Genomic DNA, 14,440 nt, shown 5'->3' on the forward strand with positions numbered 1-14,440 from the left:
TCATCTAATATGTGTAAGTGTTTATATTAAAAAAAAAACTAATTATAACTTGAAAAATAACAACAACAAAAATTGTACCAAACTATATACATATATATTTTATATTTTAAAATTTAAAAATTAACAAATTCATAAAATTTTAAACACAATTTATAAATTATTTTTATTAAGAAAATAGTTATAATTTAAAAACTAATAATAAATAAATTATCTTAATTTTATAAAAATAAAACGAGATAAAGTATTTTTCAAAAGTATGTTTATTTTTTATATTTTTAATATTAACATATCAATAATAATATTTTAAATAAAAAGATAGAAAAAATATTTATTTTCTGCAAAAACATTCTTTTTAACAAATTGAAATCCTTCAAGTACAAAAAAAAATTAATATTATAAAAATTTTATAACAAAATAAAGTTAAGATAACAATTTAAATATAAAATACTAAAACAAATAAATTCAAAAATATAGAATGAAATCTTGAAACAAATCCAAATAAATAAACTTACGACGAAGTTAATATTAAAATGGGTAAAGTACTAAATTAGTCCCCTACGTTTGCGCGTAATCCTGTTTTGATCCTTAAAATTTAAAGTGTCCTATTTGAATTCAAAAAAGTTTCATTTAGCTTCAATGTAGTCCCACCATGAGGTCAAAGTTAAATAATTAATGAAATATCCTACATTACAGCAGTACAAGAACAAAGTCCATAATTTGGAGAGGCACAAAATTAATCATGGATGCATCAATACTTTTATTTATCATTTTTTTATAATTTAAATGAATGTTTTCCATAGAACTAAGGAGAATGATAAATAAATGTATTGATACATCAATAATTGATTTTGTGCCTCTGGAGCCCGTATTTATTCTCCAAATTATCGACCTTATTCTTGTACTGCTGTCATGTAGGACATTTAGTTAATTATTTAATTTTGACCTCACGGTGGAACTAAATTGAAGCTAAATAAAATTTTTTTGGATTCAAATAAGACATTTTAAACTTTAAGGACTAAAACAGGATTATGCCCAAACATAAGGAACCAATTTAGTAATTCACTATATTAAAATTCATAGATTTTATTTTACTCATCTATTATGTGTAAGTGTTTATATTTAAAAAATAATAATTGATTATCCATCATCGACTACTCTTAGTAAATTCAAGAATCGAAACACAAGAGTCCTTTTAACTAAGGCATGTTTTTTTTTATTTTTTTTTAATTTTAATTTATGAGCAAATAACTTAAAATTAAAAAATAACAATTTAAACAAATAATAATAACTTATGATTTAAAAAAGTAATCCATAAATAACTTAAAATTTATAAAATAACAAACTAAAAAAATAACTTAAAATTTTAAAAATAACAATCTAAACAAAACAACTTAAGCAAATAACTTAAATTTAAAAGGTAACAACTTCTTTTAAATTCAATTTCTTATTGTTTTATTTTGAAACCATGTTTGGTTTCCGTTTTCAAATTTAAGCTCTTATTATTTTGTTTTTGAACTTGTTTCTTACTACTACTTGCTTCTTATTGTTTTGTTATTACTTTTAAATTGTTGATTTCATTATTAAACAACTGTCTTAATTTTAAAATAATTTATAAATAACTTTGTTTAAATTAGTTCAATAATATTAAGATTTAAATATCTAACTACCTTGCTAATAAACTTGAAAACTAAATCCTTATTGATATCTAACAACCTAACCAAATAATTTATTAATTTTTTAAATTAGTTCAATAATATTAAGATTTAAATATCTAACTACTTTGCTAATAAACTCAAAAACTAAATCTTTATTATTATCTAACAATCTAACCAAATAATCTATTAATTTATAAATAAAATTATAAAAATTTCTAATAACGGCATTTAAGCAAATAATTTCAAAATTCAATATATTAGTGCCATGTCAGCAAAAAGTCTTCCCATTTGTATTCGGTCTAGAGAAAGATTATTTCAAATTTAAAAAGTAACAACTTAAATAAATAATAAATTATAATTTATAAATAATATTTTAAAAATTTTTAGTAATGACACCTGAGCAAATTATTAGTTCAACAATATTAAAAACTAAATACCCAACAACCTAAGAAAGCGTATTTAAAAATTCAAAAGTAAGTGTTATATATATATATATATTACATATAAACATACCAGACTTTTCGTATACAAGTAACTTATAAATAATATAAGCATATATATCATTACAACTCCTATCCCTTTTACAAATATAATAATAAAGGCGAGAAAAAACTATAATATATATATATATATATATATATATATATATATATATATATATATATATATATATATATACACAACACAAGCAAATACGCAGAAGGAACTCCTTAAATTCTTTGTTCTTTGTCCTTCCTGAAAAGGAAAATTTATAGGGAGTGAGAACATCGTTTCTCGCAGGTTCTCAGTAGAAAGTTTTTAAGAATTATTATAAGATAATACGTATGAGAAAAGAATTGATTTCAACTGCAATGATTATTGCTCATCTTATGAATCTATTCAAAACATTAAATAATTAATTATCCAAAAAGTCAATGTTCACTTCTTTAGTTAAAAGAATTTCAAACCTCAATTAATATCTCATAACTTGGAGGGAGAATCGGTGTTGAACCATTATGGTGGGTTACTCTGTGCTGAAGAGGAGAGAAGCGATGCCTTTGGTCTTGGTGGTAACGAATTTGAGGATGGGGGATTAGGGGTGGAATCGAAGTCACGTGAGTATTTTGGGGACAATTTCTATGACAACTGGGAAGAGAGAGCCGTCGATAGTATTGCAAAGCTTGGATGTATTAATTTCAAAGAAATAACCACTGAGATTATGATGTGTCATTTTTCCGGATCAATCAGTTGCATTTTTGTTTTACAGTTTGTATGCGAAAATGAATGATTTTGCTGTGAGGAAGAATAATATTCAACAGAATTTGAAGAATGAGGTTACACAACACGAATTTGTATGTTTTTGGCAGGGCTCAAGAGATATAGGGTTTGTTGATGACGGATTGCGACAGAAACGTGAGCCGAAGGCAAAAACTAGATGCGGTTGTAAGGCAGAGATGTGAGTTCACGTGCACTCAGAAAGTGGTAGATGGATAATATAGTACTTTCAGGAAGTTTACAACCATAAATTTTTAGAGGGTAGACTAACCTGTATGCTATCGGGGCATAGGAAAATGGATGCAGTCGATGTGGAACAAATGAACATGATGCTGAAAGTTGGGATTAAAATGCCACAGATTTATTCGTCTTTTGTGCACACTATTGAGGGATTCCAAAATGTTCCCTTTCTAAAGAGGGATATGTATAACCAGATAGGCAAGCAACGGAGGCTCATAGGTGGGGATGCGATGTCTTGCCTTAAGTTCTTGGAATCCACAGTGCAAGAGAATCCAGGAATGTATGTGCATATTTGGCCGACAAGGATGGTCGTCTGGTATACCTGTTTTGGACAAATAATTATAGTTAGCTGGATTATCATTTGTTTGGGGATGTCGTAGCATTTGATGTGACATATCGAAAGAATAAGTATATGTATCCACTGGTTGTGTTCTTTGGAGTTAATTACCATAGCCAAACTATTGTGTTTGCTACTGCACTAGTGGTAAATATGAATGAGTAGACTTACACCTAGTTGCTTCAACAGTTCTGGACGCTATGAACGGTAAAGCACCTGGATGTGACATAATAGATGGACATGGAGTGATGAGAAAGGCAATCAAAATGGTGTTTCCTAGAACTTATCATTGTTTGTGTGCGTGGCACCTGCTAAGGAATGCTACTTCTAACCTAAACAACCCCACCTTTACTTCTGAATTTAAAAAATGCATGTTGTTCGATTATGAGGTTTTCGAGTTTGAAGATCATTGACATTATATGGTTAATGTGCTCGGTCTATTGAATAATCAATGGGTTTCTGACCTTTATTCCAGAAGAAATATGTGGGTAATTGCACATATACGTGGCCACTTCTTTGGGGGTTTTCGTTCAACCTCTAGATGTGAAGGGTTGCACTCAATGCTTGGTAAATTTATCCACGCTCGGCATAATTTGAGAAACTTTTTTGAACAGTTTATGCATTGCATATCCCAAAGGAGGTCTGGGAAAGCACACTTTGATCTGCTATCTGTTGTTGGGAATGTAATACTGTAGAGTCCGTTGCATGATCTGGAGATGTCAGCTTCCAACAAGCTTACAAAAGAGATTTTCTTCTTATTCAATCCGATGCTTTTCCAAACTTGTACACTAAAGGTACAGAAACATACTTTGAGCCAAACTTGTGATATATACACTTTGTCAAAGTCAATTAATGCTTGTAAAGAATGGCAAGTGTGTCACTATTGTGACAGTAACATTTTCAAGTGCTCGTACTTGCGGATGGAGTCTCTTGGTATACTGTGTAATCATATTGTAGCAGTGCTCATACATGTGGAGTTGAGTGATATACCAGATAGTCTTGTTCTTGATCGTTGGTCGAAGAATGCTCGCTACAAAGTAAGGGCATTTGTGGAGAAAGCTCCGTTTTGCTAGGATTCAATGATCACGTTGGATGATGAATGATCTTTGCAGGAAAATGTGTGTTCTACCATGTGGAGATGAAGCTGAATTTGTTGACATGATGGATAAAGTTCGTTGTGAGATATCGCGGTTGAAAGAGAAAAAAGATTGTGGTGATCTCTAGGAGATCGAAATAAAGTTCGAAAAGCATCAACATTAGAGGGGTGCATGAGGGATCCACAAATGGCTTGCCATTCAAAGTGGCAAAGAAAGGACGCAAACCACACATTAGTGAAGGGTCTCAAGAGGTGCAGTCTTTGTCACCATATAGGCCATAATCGATTATCTTGCCAGTTAAACCCTAATAGCCGAAGGAATACATAAGAAGGTGCATCATATTTTGGTACCAAGGGTGAGGACTGATGAGCGGATAATTTATACGCTTTTTGGCATTATTTTTAGGTAGTTTTTAGTAGGATCTAGATACTTTTAGGGATGTTTTTATTAGTTTTTAGGCAAAATTCACATTTCTGGACTTTACTATGAGTTTGTGTATTTTTCTGTGATTTCAGATATTTTCTGGCTGAAATTGAGGGACCTGAGCAAAAATCTGATAGGAGGCTGAAAAAGAACTGCTGATGCTGTTGGATTCTGACCTCCCTACACTCTAAGTTTGGTGTTGGGAGGTCCCAACAATGCTCTAAACATCTGTGAAGCTCCATGAGAGCTCACTGTCAAGCTATTGACATTAAAGAAGTGCTTATTGGGAGGCAACCCAATTTTTATTTATCTATATTTTTATGTTTTATTAGGTTTAAAATCATGTGGAGTCACAAAACAATTGCAAAAATTAAAAACAGAATAAAAAACAGCAGAAGAAAAAGCACACCCTGGAGGAAGAGCTGTCTGGCATTTAAACGCCAGAAACAAGCATCTGTCTGGCGTTTAACGCCAGAAACAAGCACCAAGCTGGTGTTTAACGCCAGAAACAAGCATTAGGCTGGCGTTAAACTCCAGAAACAGGCTACATCTGGGCGTTTAATGCCAGAAACAAGCTACAATCTGGCGTTAAACACCAGGATTGCATACAAGGGCGTTTTACACGCCTAAAAGGTGCAGGGATAAGAAATCCTTGACACCTCAGGATCTGTGGATCCCACAGGATCACCTCAGGATCTGTGGACCCCACAGGATCCCCACCTACCCCACTTCTCTCTTCTTCATACAATCCAATAACACTATACCCTTCACCAATCACCTCAATCTCTCTTTCCCATTACCCCTTCACCAATCACATCCATCCACTCTTCCCCAAAAACCCCACCTACCTTCAAATTCAAAATCTCTTTCCCACCCAAATCCACCCTACATGACCGAACCATAAACCCCTCTCCCTCCACTATATAAACCCATCCATCCTTCTTCATTTTCACACAACACTACCCTCTCTTCTCCCCTTGGCCGAAACCCACACCTCTCTCCCTCTCCTCCATATCTTTTTCTTCTTCTTCTTCTTCTATTCTTTCTTCTTTTGCTCGAGGGCGAGCAACATTCTAAATTTGGTGTGGTAAAAGCATAGCTTTTTTGTTTTTTCATAACCATTTATGGCACCTAAGGCTGGAGAAACCTCTAGAAAGAGGAAAGGGAAGACAAAAGCTTCCACCTCCGAGTCATGGGAGATGGAGAGATTCATCTCAAAGGCCCATCAAGACCACTTCTATAAAGTTGTGGCCAAGAAGAAGGTGATCCCCAAGGTCCCTTTCATGCTCAAGAAAAATGAGTATCCGGAGATCCGACATGAGATCCAAAGAAGAGGTTGGGAAGTTCTTATCAACCCCATTCAACAAGTCGGAATCTTAATGGTTCAAGAGTTCTATGCCAATGCATGAATCTTAATGGCTTACAATGGTTCAGAGGAAATGCTTAGATTTTAGTCCGGAGAACGTAATGTTGGCGTTCAACTTGCCTATGATGCAAGAAGACGCACGCCCCTACACTAGAAGGGTCAACTTTAATCAAAGGTTGGACCAAGTCCTCATGGACATATGTGTGGAAGGAGCTCAATGGAAAAGAGACTCAAAAGGTAAGCCGGTTCAATTGAGAAGACTAGACCTCAAGCCTGTGGTTAGAGGATGGTTGGAGTTTATCCAACGCTCCATCATCCCCACTAGCAACCGATCCGAAGTAACTGTGGATCGAGCCATCATGATCCATAGCATCATGATTGGAGAGGAGGTAGAAGTTCATGAAGTCATCCCTCTAGAACTCTACAAAGTAGCCGAAATGCCCTCCACCTTGGCAAGGCTAGCTTTTCCTCATCTCATTTGCCATCTATGCAACTTAGCTGGAGTTGTCATAGAAGGATATGTCCTCATTGAAGAGGACAAGCCCATCACTAAGAAGAGGATGGAGCAAACAAGAGAGCCCATTCATGGATCTCAAGAGACGCATGAGGAAGCTCATCATCAAGAAATCCTTGAGATGCCTCAAGGGATGCAATTTTCTCCAAACAACTATTGGGAATAACTCAACACTTCTCTAGAAGGATTGAGTCATGACATGAACCAATTAAGGGTGGAACACCAAGAGCACTCCATCATTCTCAATGATATTAGAGAAGATCAAAGAGCTATGAGGGAAGAGCAACAAAGGCAAGGAAGAGACATAGAGGAGCTCAAGGATGCCATTGGTCCTTCAAGAAGAAGGCGCCACCATCACTAAGGTGGACTCATTCCTTAACTCCCTTGTTCTTATCTCTCTGTTTTTCGGTTTTTGGGCTTCATGTTTGTCTATGTTTGTGTCTTTACTACATGATCATTAGTATTTAGTAACTATGTCTTAAGGCTATGAATAATTCCATGAATCCTTCACCTTTTTTAAATGAAAAATGTTTTTAATACAAAAGAACAAGAAGTACACGAGTTTCGAATTCATCCTTGAAATTAGTTTAATTATATTGATATGGTGACAATACTTTTTGTTTTCTGAATGAATGCTTAAACAATGCATATTTTTTATCTTGTTGTTTATGAATGTTAAAATTGTTGGCTCTTGAAATAATGATGAACAAAGAAAAATGTTATTGATAATCTAAAAAATCGTGAATTGATTCTTGAAGCAAGAAAAAGCAATGAAAAAGAATAAGCTTACAAAAAAAAAGAAAAAAAGCAAGCAGAAAAAGCCAATAGCCCTTAAAATCAAAAGGCAAGGGTAAAAAGGATCCAAGGCTTTGAGCATCAATGGATAGGAGGGCCCAAGGAAATAAAATCCAGGCCTAAGCGGCTAAATCAAGCTGTCCCTAACCATGTGCTTGTGGCATGCTGGTCCAAGTGAAAAGCTTGAGACTGAATGGTTAAAGTCATGATCCAAAGCAAAAAGAGTGTGCTTAAGAGCTCTGGACACCTCTAACTGGGGACTTTAGCAAGCTGAGTCACAATCTGAAAAGGTTTACCCAATCATGTGTCTGTGGCAATTATGTATCCAGTGGTAATACGGGAAAACAAAGTGCTTAGGGCCACGGCCAAGACTCATAAAGTAGATGTGTTCAAGAATCAACATACTTAACTAGGAGAATCAATAACACTATCTGAACTCTGAGTTCCTATGGATGCCAATCATTCTAAACTAAGGATAAAGTGAGATGCCAAAACTGTTCAGAAGCAAAAAGCTACAAGTACCGCTCATCTAATTAGAACTAATATTCATTGATATTTTGAGATTTATAGTATATTCTCTTCTTTTTATCCTATTTTATTTTCAGTTGCTTGGGGACAAACAACAATTTAAGTTTGGTGTTGTGATGAGCGGATAATTTATACGCTTTTTGGCATTGTTTTTAGGTAGTTTTTAGTAGGATCTAGCTACTTTTAGGGATGTTTTTATTAGTTTTTATGCAAAATTCATATTTTTGGACTTTACTATGAGTTTGTGTGTTTTTCTATGATTTCAGGTATTTTCTGGCTGAAATTGAGGGACCTGAGCAACAATCTGATAGGAGGCTGAAAAAGGACTGCTGATGCTGTTGTATTCTGACCTCCCTAGACTCGAAGTGTATTTTACGGAGCTACAGAACTCCAAATGGCGCGCTCTCAATTGTGTTGGAAAGTAGACATCCAGGGCTTTCCAGAAATATATAATAGTTTATACTTTATTCGAGTTTAGATGACGCAAGCTGGTGTTCAACACCAGCTCCATGCTGCATTCTGGAGTAAAACACCAGAAGCACGTCACAAACCAGAGTTAAATGCCAAAATCACGTTACAACTTGGCATTTAACCCCAAGAGAAGCCTCTGCACGTGTAAAGCTCAAGCTCAGCCCAAGCACACACCAAAGTGGGCCCCGGAAGTGAATTTTTGCACTGAGACTTATTTCTATAAACCCTAGTAACTAGTTTAGTATAAATAGAACTTTTTACTATTGTATTTTCATCTTGGAATTAATCTTTTGATGTTTAGTTCTTAGACATTAAGGCTGGCCATTTGGCCATGCCTGGACCTTTTTCACTTATGTATTTTTAACGGTGGAATTTCTACACACCATAGATTAAGGTGTGGAGCTCTGCTGTTCCTCGAGTATTAATGCAATTACTACTGTTCTTCTATTCAATTCAACTTATTCTTATGCTAAGATATTCGATGCCCTTCAACATGATGAATGTGATGATCCGTGACACTCATCATCATTCTCACCTATGAACGCGTGGCTGACAACCACTTCCATTCTACCTTAGATCGAGCGCGTATCTCTTAGCCTTCATTCCGAAAGATCGGAGTCTTCGTGGTATAAGCTAGAATTATTGGTCGCCATTCCTAAGATCTGAAAAGTCTAAACCTTGTCTGTGGTATTCCGAGTAGGATCTGAGATGGGATGACTGTGGCGTGCTTCAAACTCGCGAGTGTTGGCCGTAGTGACAGACACAAAAGAATCACTGGATTCTATTCCAACATGATCGAGAACCGACAGATTATTAGATGTGCTGTGACAGTGCATTTGGACCATTTTCACTGAGAGGATGGGAAGTAGCCATTGACACCGGTGAAACCCGAACATACAGCTTCTCATGGAAAGGAGTAAGAATGATTGGATGAAAGCAGTAGGAAAGCAGATATTCAAAAGGAATACAGTATCTTCATGCACTTATGTGAAATTCCCACCAATGAATTACATAAGTATCTCTATCTCTATTTTATGCTTTATTTATTGTTATATTCGAAAACCATTATAACCATTATTATCCGCCTGACTAAGATTTACAAGATGACCATAGCTTGCTTCATACCAACAATCTCTGTGGGATCGACCCTTACTCACGTAAGGTTTATTACTTGGACGACCCAGTGCACTTGCTGGTTAGTTGTGCGAAGTTGTGAAAAAGAGTGATATTACAATTGTGCGTACCAAGTTGTTGGCGCCATTGAGATCACAATTTCGTGCACCAAGGACGAGACTGGAACGATCGGTGACTCATCTGAGGAGGTAACAATGTTAACAAATTCGTTTACTCGTTAGTTTCGTTGAATGTTTAGTTCATTTATGATTGTTAGTGCATGGCTAATGGAATGTATTATTTTAGATGGCGTGGAATAGTGCAACAGAGTTTGGATTGGCCGAGGACTATAACTCAGAGGGAGAAATATCATATCCATACTTCAACTGAATCCGCTTACATTTCATTTGAGTGGAAGGATAATATGGTGGGTCGTATAAAGAGTTGTCATAGTATTTATCAAACCTTATGCAGTAGGTGTTCGATAAATTTAGTTTTTCACAAGATCATGCATTATGCTCTATATTTGAAATAAAAAATGTATGTGTAGGAGACTCTGTTATGGAGCGTTAACTTTGGAAATTCATCATCATCATGCAGCATTATGACTTTCATAATTTATGCCTTATATTGAATTTGGAAATTTACCATGACCATGCATGCAGACTCTAGTATGCAATATTGAATTTGGAAACTCAAAATCATCAAGACGCAAAATGAGGTAATAAAGAAAGTATTTCAAAAACATCAAAATCATGCATTATACTCTATATTTGAAATAAAAGATATATGTGTAGGAGACTCTGTTATGGAGTGTTAACTATGAAAATTCATCATCATGCAGTATTATGACTTTCATAGTTTATGCCTTATATTGAATTTGGAAATTCATCATGATCATGCATGCTGCTATATGAGACTCTAGTATGCAATATGAGATAATAAAGAAAGTACTTCAAAAACACCAAACAACGTCATACAGTGTGCCATTTACAAGTAACTAACTGCCATCTGCAAGTTATAAAACATTGTTCCAATGTGACAAAAAAAAGATTGCGAAATAACACCATGCAATCCAAAAAACATCATCAACATTTGTATCATTCTAAGGTTAGTTACTAATAATCAACAACCAATTGATCATCGTTGATGTTGCACAGCTTCACGAATTCCCCCAGCCTCCTGTGATGGTGCCATAGTTGCATCTTCGCTTGCCCCCGTATCGGCTGTAGGCCGCTCGAACAGAGATACCCCCTACACGCAGGTGACCATGACATTGTCACCAACGTCGTGGCCAAAGTGTGGAACATTTGGCTGGCAAAATATGACAACGAGAAGTAGTTAGATAATGTGGACCAATACGGCAACGGTCATGAGTTCAATTATAATAAATCGGCCATTAGTCATATCATTATCATCAATTGTCATGCAATCCAGTTATTATCTACTAAACCATGCAATTCAACAACAAAATAAAGGCATTACAGAGATCAAACATTGCGCGTTAATCACCAACATAAAACACAGACATGCACAATGCCTACTCGACATAACCTAACAATTACAACATAAACAGCAACATAGAAACAACACAGATAATGTGGACCAACATTGCCATTATAACAGGTGTATATAGTTGAAAGGGAAGGAGATACAAACATTACTAGCACTAGACTTACCAGGAAATGGACACCTAATAGCCTTCTTGTCATGTGCATTACAAAGAATGGGTAATCAGAGCGAAATGTCTGTCCTACCTCAAACGCAGCCGCGCTCCTAGGAATATTGATACAACCCGTTCGAGGCTGATGCAGTGGAGGAGTGTTTGGAAGAGTGTTTGGAACCTGGGGGGTTCCTCTATTGCGGATTCACCTCCAGACAAAACGTAAGACCTCTCCACTCCGGGTGATTCAAAGATACGCACATCAAAGTCATCGAGGCCCTTGTGCTTCAACAGCAGAATGTCATTGGGACGAAGCTTGTAGTCACGATAAAACCTTTTCCACCCCCTTCCAGTGTGATCTCACCCAAGACGTTCGGGCTACATCCAATCTTGTATGTTCTTCGCACCCCGTCGGAGACTGTTAGGTACACATGTCTGCTAGATTTCAGGAGGAGATCATTTGGTAAGGGTATGTGCTGCATAAATGAGTATATTAACAAAGAGCATAACAGATAGTATTACAGGTGGCCATGTGAACTATTGGCAAATAAGGCAAATGATAAGGAAAAGAGACATCAACTATAGTCAAATAAAGATGAGATAAATGAGGATGGAGCAACGTACCAGTGGTCGCGACGGATCCCCAGCCGGATTGATAACTCGAATGACGTCGTTCTTCCCAATATGCCCTAGTGCATGAGAAAGTCTTCTCCTACCTGCATCCATGAGTTCTTTCTTCCAAAGGTACGAAGGTAAACAACGAGAGGATAGATGGAAATTAGGAAAGTGAGAAGAAGAATAACAAAAAGGATAGCGTGTAGGTCGGATTTGATTGGTGAATCCTATTTAATAAATGCAGTCAAACTTTTAAATCCTCTCTATAGGTTTATACGTTATCACTCTTCTAGTCTTCTTCTGCACAACAAAACATTTCGTTCCTAATACATTAATGATTTATTTATTTTTTACTAATTTCTTTATTAAAACGTATTTTTTTTCTTTATTAAAACAGTTAAATCATTTTGTAAATGAAACAAGTGGCCTGCCATATATTGTGGGCGTAAAGAGCTTTTAATTAATTTGTAATTGTTGGGATTAACAATTCATGACCTAAAAATAATTCAGTCCCAATACAATGTAAAAAATTATTAACATTAATTCTACTCTGAGAACTAGTGTTTTGCATTATTACTCTAATTTTGCCCAAAATACTGTTGTTTCGTTTAGTTTTATGTTATATACATGAACCGTATTAGTTGTGCAAAAGAATTGATGACATTGTGAATGTTTTGTGATCAGATTTTCTTCATTTAGAATCATTTAACTTAAAAGTAATTTTGCCTAAAATATGAGATTTAAATGGCTAAAATATGGTTAACATGTTAGAAGGTAAAAAATTCCTTTTGTTGCTGGGATTTATAGTTTGAAGCCATCACATTCATTCTCAGCTCAGATTATATAGTTATGGAAATATGCAATGGAAGTTTATTGCTTGAGGAGAGATTAGACTAATTATAAATAGTTGGAGAAGATTATTATACATGTGTTATTGAGGATAGTTGGAGACATGTGTTTGTTAAACAGAAATGGAGATTTGTTATCCAAAATGTTATATACATTTCTCAACTGTGCTGACTGTGTATCAAAATCAATAACTAAAATTAATTATTATATATTTAAGTATAAATATATGTATTATAATTTATTTTTAATCTATATTTTATATTTTAATTTATATTTTATATTAATAACTAATTTTAATAGTTAATTTTAATATATAGATAATATTTTTAATATTTTTTATATATTTTTAATTTATATTTTATATAAATAGTTGATTAGTGACTAATTTGTTTATACATACATATAAAACAGCGGCTAATTATCGATTCACATTTTATTTGTTACTCTATTATATAAATAATTTTTTAGCAAATATTTTTAATGCATTAGTTAAAATTATTGCTCGTGAAAATTTTTAAATTTTTTAATAAATATATTAAAATTTTTAACTATTTAATATTTTAACATCCTAGTTTAGTTCAATCAAATTCTTTTCTTAAAGTGACACCCAAAAAAAAAAAATTGTTTTCTTAAATTGAATAAAGTGCATCATGTTAATTTTTTTCAAATTTCTATTTTAACACTCATGTTAATATGCATTAGCTATTTTTTTTACTTTTTATTAATTAAACAAAATTTAACTCTATTTTATTTTGTAAAGAGTTTTGTACTTTCTGTTTTTTCTAAAGTACATCAGTATTTATCGTAATCTTTTTGAAGGACCAAATTAATTAATTGACTAAAAGTTTTTGGACAAAGATAGTAATTAATTGAAATCCTGGAACCTTTGGGTCTTTAACCTGCAACCATGTGTTGAAAGAAGAAAATGGTTGTGTTGATAATTTAGCCAAGCTTTGGGCATAGTCACAATGACTTTTTTGTTACTTATGATTCTCTTCTAAGTACATTTTTTTTTGTAATTTTCTCCTAACTTTAGAGGGGTTGTATTCCTTCTATTTGTTGCCTCGTAGTTATTTCTGTGTTTTTTTTTTTCCTTCGCGGTAACCCTTTTAAAAAATATTACTAGTAGTCCTTTTAAAAAATAATTATAATTTCAACTCCACCTTTTTTTAATCTTAAACTATAAATATTTTCTCAAATTTTGAATCTTTTTTTTAATCAAACTTTTTTTTCTCTTTCATCACTTCTTAATTAATACATAATTAAAAAAAATTAAAATCTTAAATCATATGCTTTTGATAAATACTTTTTTAATTAATAACCTTAAAAATATATATTAACAAATTTTTTATTGAAATAAAATTGTTGAATTAAAAACTTAGATCTCATTTAATAATAAACCTTGTTGAATTAATATAATGTCTCATTTTTCTTTGCGGTCTTACGTTTAGGATTTTTTATTTAAATAAATTAAAAAATATTTTATTTATTAAAATAAATAATTTAAAAAATAATTATGA

Source organism: Arachis hypogaea, chromosome 2 (assembly GCF_003086295.3).
Source record: "Arachis hypogaea cultivar Tifrunner chromosome 2, arahy.Tifrunner.gnm2.J5K5, whole genome shotgun sequence".
Classification (NCBI taxonomy): Eukaryota; Viridiplantae; Streptophyta; class Magnoliopsida; order Fabales; family Fabaceae; genus Arachis; species Arachis hypogaea.